Source organism: Caloenas nicobarica, chromosome Z, assembly GCF_036013445.1.
Source record: "Caloenas nicobarica isolate bCalNic1 chromosome Z, bCalNic1.hap1, whole genome shotgun sequence".
NCBI classification, from domain to species: Eukaryota; Metazoa; Chordata; class Aves; order Columbiformes; family Columbidae; genus Caloenas; species Caloenas nicobarica.
In genome coordinates this window covers 75,863,782-75,871,477 of record NC_088284.1, presented here as the reverse complement: position 1 = coordinate 75,871,477, position 7,696 = coordinate 75,863,782, and positions in this window count along the sequence as shown.

Sequence of the window (7,696 nt, the reverse complement as noted above, 5' to 3'; positions counted from 1 at the left end):
CTTCATCATAGACAGAAGGATGAAGCCCATAATTATATAGTCTTCCCATGAATGAAATCACAGGACAGGTGGTGGGTTGGGATCTTGTAGCTGTCCCCTGTGAGCTGCTTTCCCTGCCCAGCCCAAGGGGCCACTCGCCTGTCACTGGGATTTCAAGAACAACCATGAAATCCCTGCTGAGGGCTGTGGGCCAGGCACAGGGTGACTCCTGAACGAGGATGCTCGGGCACCAGGGCTGGTGCTGGCACACGTGGTGTCTGTGCTTAGGTCAGGGGGATGCAAGTAAAAGTTGCCCTCAGGGATATAAAGTTCTAGTGCAGGTTAATCCCACTGTTCCCAAGGTAAATAGTGTCCCTGAATGAACTTTTGTCTTCACTCTGTTTAATTCTGCACACTTCAGAGAGTCTGATGTAAATCTGTTATATCTGGGATTTGAGTTTGGATTGTTTGTTTCCATTTTAGCCTATCTAGAGGACAGGGAAGGGAAGGATTCTATTTAGTACAGAAAATCCGGATTTTGTGATTTAAAATAAGAAATAATTAAAGAAAACTTGATGTCCAAACCAGACTTTCCTAAGATTGGGGATGAAGGTTGTTGGAGGGCAAAGAGGGAAAGGTGTTAAGAAAGTATTTGTGTTTATGCTAAAATTTTTTAGGGGACTGCCTAAGGAAAGAATAAACAATCACACTCAAATTTAATTAAACTGGAGTTTTACAGATTACAAGGCCACATCATTTACATTTATATATGGATGTGCATAAACTTTATAACACATAGCTAAGAGGCTAAATAGAGTCAAAGAGAGAAAGAAATTTGGAAGTTTGAAGAGCAGAAACTTTCAGAAACAGGAACAATTCCTGACCAGGACGAAGGACCGAGTGCAGTCAGACTTGGAAGGAGATCAGACACAGGAGATTGATTAATCGCCCGAAAAACACCAAACCATGTGGTAATACAGGGTGGTGAAATCAGTGATCCAAAAGTTAAAAAGACCAGGGCAAACCAAGAGGAAGCCAGTCAGAGCTGAGCAGGAGGGTGACACTGAGGAGCAGCTGCTGCTGCTCCAGACCACGCAAGGTCCATCTGCACTGGGTGGCACATACGCACGTGCAGCGTGCTCATCAGCTCACTTAGGGTGGGCTTACATATCAAATAAACCCATTCAGATGACAAAGAAGTTACTCAGCTAATGCCTCTTTAGAAGCTACTCCGCCTACACTGAAATTCAGAAAACAGGGGGAAAAAAAGAATTCTCTCTAATAAGGCTTTTGTCTTCCTTTCCTGTACTTGCATTTTCTGCCATTCACAATGCGGTCTTAAAGAGCATTCTTTTATAGTTTTATCTGATTTCCACGTAAATCAGTGTAAAAATAATGCTTTCAACAATGTATTAAATCTCAGGCAACACTGATTTTGGGAGAAGAGATATATCCCTCTGTTAGTGGTTAGGTCAATTGCATTTTAGTAGTGGTTGTTCTTAATTTTTGTCCTATTATGCCCTTGTAGCTCCCAAAGCTCCAATCAGATGTAGAGATCCACTGTGTTTATAACCATGAACTGAAACAATTTGTTTTTCTAGCTTTTCTACATTTATTCGTGACTGGTTTTTTGTGTTTGTTGTTGTTGTTTGTTTGTTTGTTGTTTGTTTGTTTTTGTTTTGTTGTGGTGTTTTTTTTTTTCCTTTTGTGCTGAATTCTGGCCAAGAATAACTTGCAAGGACTCCTGCAGCCTTGCTGGAGGCAGGTCAGCTCTGGCTGAGTGGGCAGGAGAGGAGCTGTGAGCTGGTGCTTGAGTCTGTCCTGGACACTCCATCCTTTCCAACGCTGCATGGTGTGGAGGGGGAGGGAAGGATGGCACTGACTGAGATGAGTGATTCCCAGGTTTTGCCTCTTGTACCCCTGGAAATGGGACAACAAACTGTGAAATGAACACCAGTTCTCAGTCTTCCCTGCTTGTCCCTACTGTGAGTGGAGTAGACATGGGGACGTGATAACCCCTGTCCAGCTGTCCCAAATAACACCCCGTGTGTCCCATGGGTGGTTGTTCTTCAGGTTTTTTTTCTATGCCACAGGTAGAGAGGTCAAACTTCACCTTTGCAGGCTATGAATATGCACAATAAATGCTCAATTATATCTTCAAAATCCCAACTTTTTTAAAAAATCAGTCATTTTTAGATTCTTAAATAGAGCTTTTTATTTAATAAAACCTCAGAATTGAAATACATAAAGTCATCAGCCATTTTCAAAAATGTAATACACATTGCCAATTTTTTCCTATACAAAATATGATGACTGAATTTAAACAGTCCATTTAGTTAAGTAGTGGAAAGATATATGGAGGGAGCAACTTGAGAGCATTCAACTCTCTATGCACTGGAGACACAAGGCTCAGCTAAACTCCACTCTGGGCATCATTTTCTCAAACAAGGTGACATGCTTCATTTTTTCCCAGTGAAGCAGGACGCCAGTGTGTAATCAGTCCTTATTACTGTACCTAATTGTATGAGCAAACAAAGCCCTGGAGAGGAATAGGCCTGCCATGGAAGTCCTTAAATCACTGTATTGCACAAAAGAAATGAATGCAGAATGGTTTAGACTCAGAGAACTTCTTGAACATACCAGCTTAAAAGTGATCCAGTGTGCCATCAAACCCTGCCATAGTGAGATCCACTAGGCCCTGCTCAAGTAATCTAACTTCAGTGTAAAATTCATAATAGTGTGTCTGACAACAAAGTCTCTTGACCGTCAAAACTCTGTAAAATTTCTACATTCAGTACATGAACAGTGGCCTTGTTTTGAGCTTGGTGGACATCACTCACTGTGAAGTCTTTTCTGGCAGCACCCTTCTGTGCCTTCCTCATAAAACATGAATTTTTGGCCATTGGGAATAGCTTAGTGAATTTATTGATGTTTTTACAAATTTCTCTATGGCCAAAAAAGGTTCAAACTTAGAATAAAAGAGCCATGTACTGTAACAAATTTTAGATTTATAATACTCACTGCAAAATTTTTTAAACTCAGCATTTGTTTATTCAGTTTATTTACTTATTATTTGGAATTGGAATGCAATGAGATTCATTCCAAAGTATAAATAAGTTCATTATAATTTTTTATGAGGCAGAAAGATAAATTATATTTTTGAAACAAAAATGAAGTTCAACAAAATGTACATTTCTACTCAGAGTACAACATCTATAAATAGTGAATTTTCTCTTTAAATGGCAAGAAACTTATAACACCCTGTAAGGTTAATTTTCTTTGGAATCATTCAGGTAAGGCTATACAGCATATTTTATCTTTTTATATTTTTCATTGTTGGCTGAAAACTGAGGCTTAGTATTTCAGGGAGTATACTGCAAAAAAACCTCTGAAATTAAGACAAATTGAGTTGAACAGAATTGTTTAAGCCTGAAACAAAAAATCGCAGAATCACAGAATGTCAGGGATTGGAAGGGACCTCGAAAGGTCATCTAGTCCAATCCCCCTGCCAGAGCAGGAACACCTAGGTGAGGTTACACAGGAAGGTGTCCAGGAGGGTTTTGAATGTCTCCAGAGAAGGAGACTCCATAACCTCCCTGGGCAGCCTGTTCCAGTGGTCCGTCACCCTCACTGAGAAGAAGTTTCTTCTCAAATTTAAGTGGAACCTCTTGTGTTCCAGCTTGAACCCATTACCCCTTGTCCTATCATTGGTTGTCACCAAGAAGAGCCTGGCTCCATCCTCATGACACCCACCCTTCATATATTTATAAACATTAATGAGGTCGCCCCTCAGTCTCCTCCAAGCTAAAGAGCCCCAGTTCCCTCAGCCTTTCATCATAAGGGAGATGCTCCACTCCCTTCATCATCCTTGTTGCCCTGCACTGGACTCTTTCCAGCAGTTTCCTGTCCTTCTTGAACTGAGGGGCCCAGAACTGGACACAATAATCCAGATGAGGTCTCACCAGGGCAGAGTAGAGGGGAAGGAGAACCTCTCTCGAACTACTAACCACCCCCCTTCCAATACACCCCAGGATGCCATTGGCCTTCTTGGCCACAAGGGCCCAGTGCTGGCTCATGGTCATTCTGCTGTCCACCAGGACCCCCAGGTCCTTTTCCCCTATACTGCTCTCTAATATTACCTCAAGCCTTTATAAATGTCATTTGCTTTAATTTGGCACAAGCTTGCCTTCACAGCCTCGTCATATACTGAATAATAGAGTTCTCCTCTATTGTGTTCTGGGTGAAAATATCTAGTGTCTCAGATCTTCTTCTATCCTAAAAATATTCCTTCTTTTCAGAGTTACATAGTCAAAACGCATCCTTCTGAAAGCTGCCGTAATACAAAGATATAAACAGAATTATAGAATCATCGAATAGTTTGGGTTGGAAGGGACCTTCAAAGGTAATCTAGTCCAACTCCCCTTCAATGAGAAGGGACATCTTCAACTAGATCATGTTAACATTGCCTCTGAGGAGCAAATAAGAGAGTATTCTATTATACTTTTCATGTCTGTCTTCTGAGACAATGACAAACTTTCCCAGTGTTTTTGAGATTAGTTTCTTTAACACCTCCTTTTTGATCTTCAGACCCAGACACACAGAACTGTTTGGGTCCTGTCATCATGTGACTAGGTAATTGGGTAATTACTCTTTTACTAAGAGAATCTGAGTGTGTGGGAGGGATTGCATTCCCTAATTTGCTTCTCAGGAGACTTTTACAGAGGTAACTGTAATTACAGGTGAGCTCTAGCCTTACCGATACTGACAGTGCCCTGAATTCGTGGGCGCCTGAGATGTGGCAGAGCCCCCCGGTTTCAGCAGGTGAGTTGTGGCTCCTACAGCTGCAGAAGAGATGTCTGTGTCCTCCCAGCACGTGGTGGGGGTGTGGAGCAAAGAGCTCTGAGGGAGCTGCACCTCAACACCACGGATCTTCCAGGGCATCGTCCTTCAGACTGGCCGTAGTCCAGAGCTGCAGGCTGGAAGTCTGCTGGCAGGTGAAGGTTTTTTGGAACATTCCTGGAGGCTGAAGTCATCAGGAAGCCAGTGCAGACACTCAGAGACTGTGATGTAAGTGGATATGATCCAGAGATTTTCTGCAGAAGTGCTTTTCCAACCCAAACAAACATGCTGGTACCATCACAGCCCAAGTCTCCCCACTGGTCTTGCCAATGGTTGGCTTTGAAGCAACAAACACACGTGCATGCAAGGGTAAAGCTGTACAACCACTTGCTGATTTCATTGCTGTGTCAGAGCCTTGTAAAAACAACAAATTAAATCTGGATCATTGGCATCAGAAGAAACAAAAAAGCCCTTTGTTGGAAGTAAGAGGTGTATATCTTCATGGAGATAAGTCTGGAACAGGACAGCTGCACAGGGAATCCATTTGTCACAAACTTACCAGGTTGCCAGTTGTCCTTCAAATTTCAAGTATTTTACGTTCATTCCTTTCAAATATAGTTATGCACTATATCCCTGCTCATTTAGTTTCTCCTCTGAAATGTAGGAATTGCAACATGTTAGGAATTGGTTATTTATGCACATATCAAATAATATTAATGCAGTCAGAACAAAAAGAACAAAGTCAAATAAATAAATAAAATGCATACTGAACTAAACTCCATCCCAAGGTTTGCAAACTGGAAATGAAGATGGGTTCACTAATGTGGAGGAGATAAGTAAAATTAAGATTCCTGTGCTTTACCATCTACGCTGGCTTTAAATCTGGTGTGGGAAAAATTGTAGTAGCTGTAATGTGAAAATATAGGAATATGTAAATTGGCTTTTGTTAGTCTAGATCTGCTGGAAGACAGGATTTTAAATTGTGTGGAAATATATATGCTCAGTTCACTTCCAGTTTATCTTCTCTTACCAGTTTGTAGTACCCAAGTATAGTGAATAACCTTCTTCCAGCTCTATTGAGAACATAATCTTAATGTAGAAATATATATCAAACATATTCAGATTGTCACATTAATAGGAAGAGCCACCTGGAAGGATGAGTTTTGTCTCATGGTTTCTATGCTGACTGGCTTCCTTGCAAAATCTCATGTGCTTTGGAGGTACAAATTAACCAAGGAAGTACCACTTTCTCTCTTCATGCTCATGGCAAAAGATACAGAATGAACATTTAAGCATTGCCTTGGATTTTGCATCTAACTTCCAGGAATTCTTGTCTCATATAACTCATCTATTCTTTGCAGTATAAATGAAAGAATATATAAATAAATAACAACAATAATGATACCATATTCAAAATCTGGGACGATTTCTGCTTCCAAGTAAACTACCACAAGAAAAGTGTTGTACTAAAAGATTTTTGAAGTCTAATCTCACTCATAGAATTAAAGCGTTTTTCTTTTACTAGGGGATTCACATATGTCCAAACTTTGAAACTATATAGTATGAAATGGATTAGGCCACCATAGCTGGTCAGAGGAACATCCATGTAGCTTGGAATGACCAGCATTTTGCCAGAGCCTTTTTTGTTCTCCAGAGCCCTAAGTTCACTCTTTCAAGAGATCCTGTGCTTGAGGTTCACCAAAATGCAGTTGATCTCTGCCCTTTTAAATTATTTTACCTTTCTGTCCTGTAACAATGATGGTTTCACTGAGCTGCATGCACACAGGGAGAGCTCTTGAATGTATTATAACAAAATAATATACTCAGTAGCTCAGCCAGAATCCATGATGGTGTGGCGGTTGTCTGACTGGTGGAATTATTGGGAAATTCTGATAATAAATACCCTCTCCAGTGAAAATACCTACCCTTTAAAAGCTCATTTAGTTTAGTAATCTCACCATATTGAGGTTGCGTTAAAGGAGGTTTAAAAATTTAGGAATTATAGAGTACTTTGAACATAACTCAGCAAAATAAATAAAATTGTTTGGTAAAGGTTAAATATATACCATAATTTGTCGAAAAAAAGGTTCATGGTAAGATTCAAATGGCAAGGAAAAAAAAAGGAGAATACTAGTAGAGGAACTGCATTTACCTCTTTTTGCAATTGTATTTATTCCACTAAAGACAGGTTTAAAAACCAATTCTTCTGAACCAAACAGTTCCGGCTGAAGTTCTTGAGATTGTTCTGAAGTAGCAGATGAGACGTTGTATTTTCTTTTTCCTGTAAAAGACATCTGGTCTCATGGCACAGGGCCAATGGGAGATTTGCTGCATCATCTTCATTCAGATCTTTAAAACAGAACTAAAATAAGACCTAAGGGCTCAGTAATAGATCTACTTCCAATTTTTAAGCATGGAAAGTGGCTTGATGGTATATGGAAAGACAAAAGATGAAGAATAACTTTTAGATATAAGAAGCATATGTCACTGAAAAGAATTGGGCTAACCATATTTAGAAAATTGTAGAAAAGTTTAACAGTATAGGGGTAAAAAAAGAAGAAAAACTGTTTGCCTATGTATTTCTGGTATTATCTTGTCATGGCTTCGAGAAATCAGTTTGCTAATACCTTCACTGGATAGCAATCATATTAAAATTTTAACAGAGAAGTTGCCTTTTATTGCGAGCTCAAAAATCCTATTTGCTTTGATGAAACATAACCCAGGACACCTGTTTGTGACTGCTGAAATTATGTGGTCAAAGCAAAAATAGGCACAAAATATCCAAGTCGATTTTTTTATTAGCTATAATGTGGCTTCGGTAATTGGTGCCTTCCAAAGACAATGGTAATTTAATGAAAGGGCGCTCTGCTTATTAGGA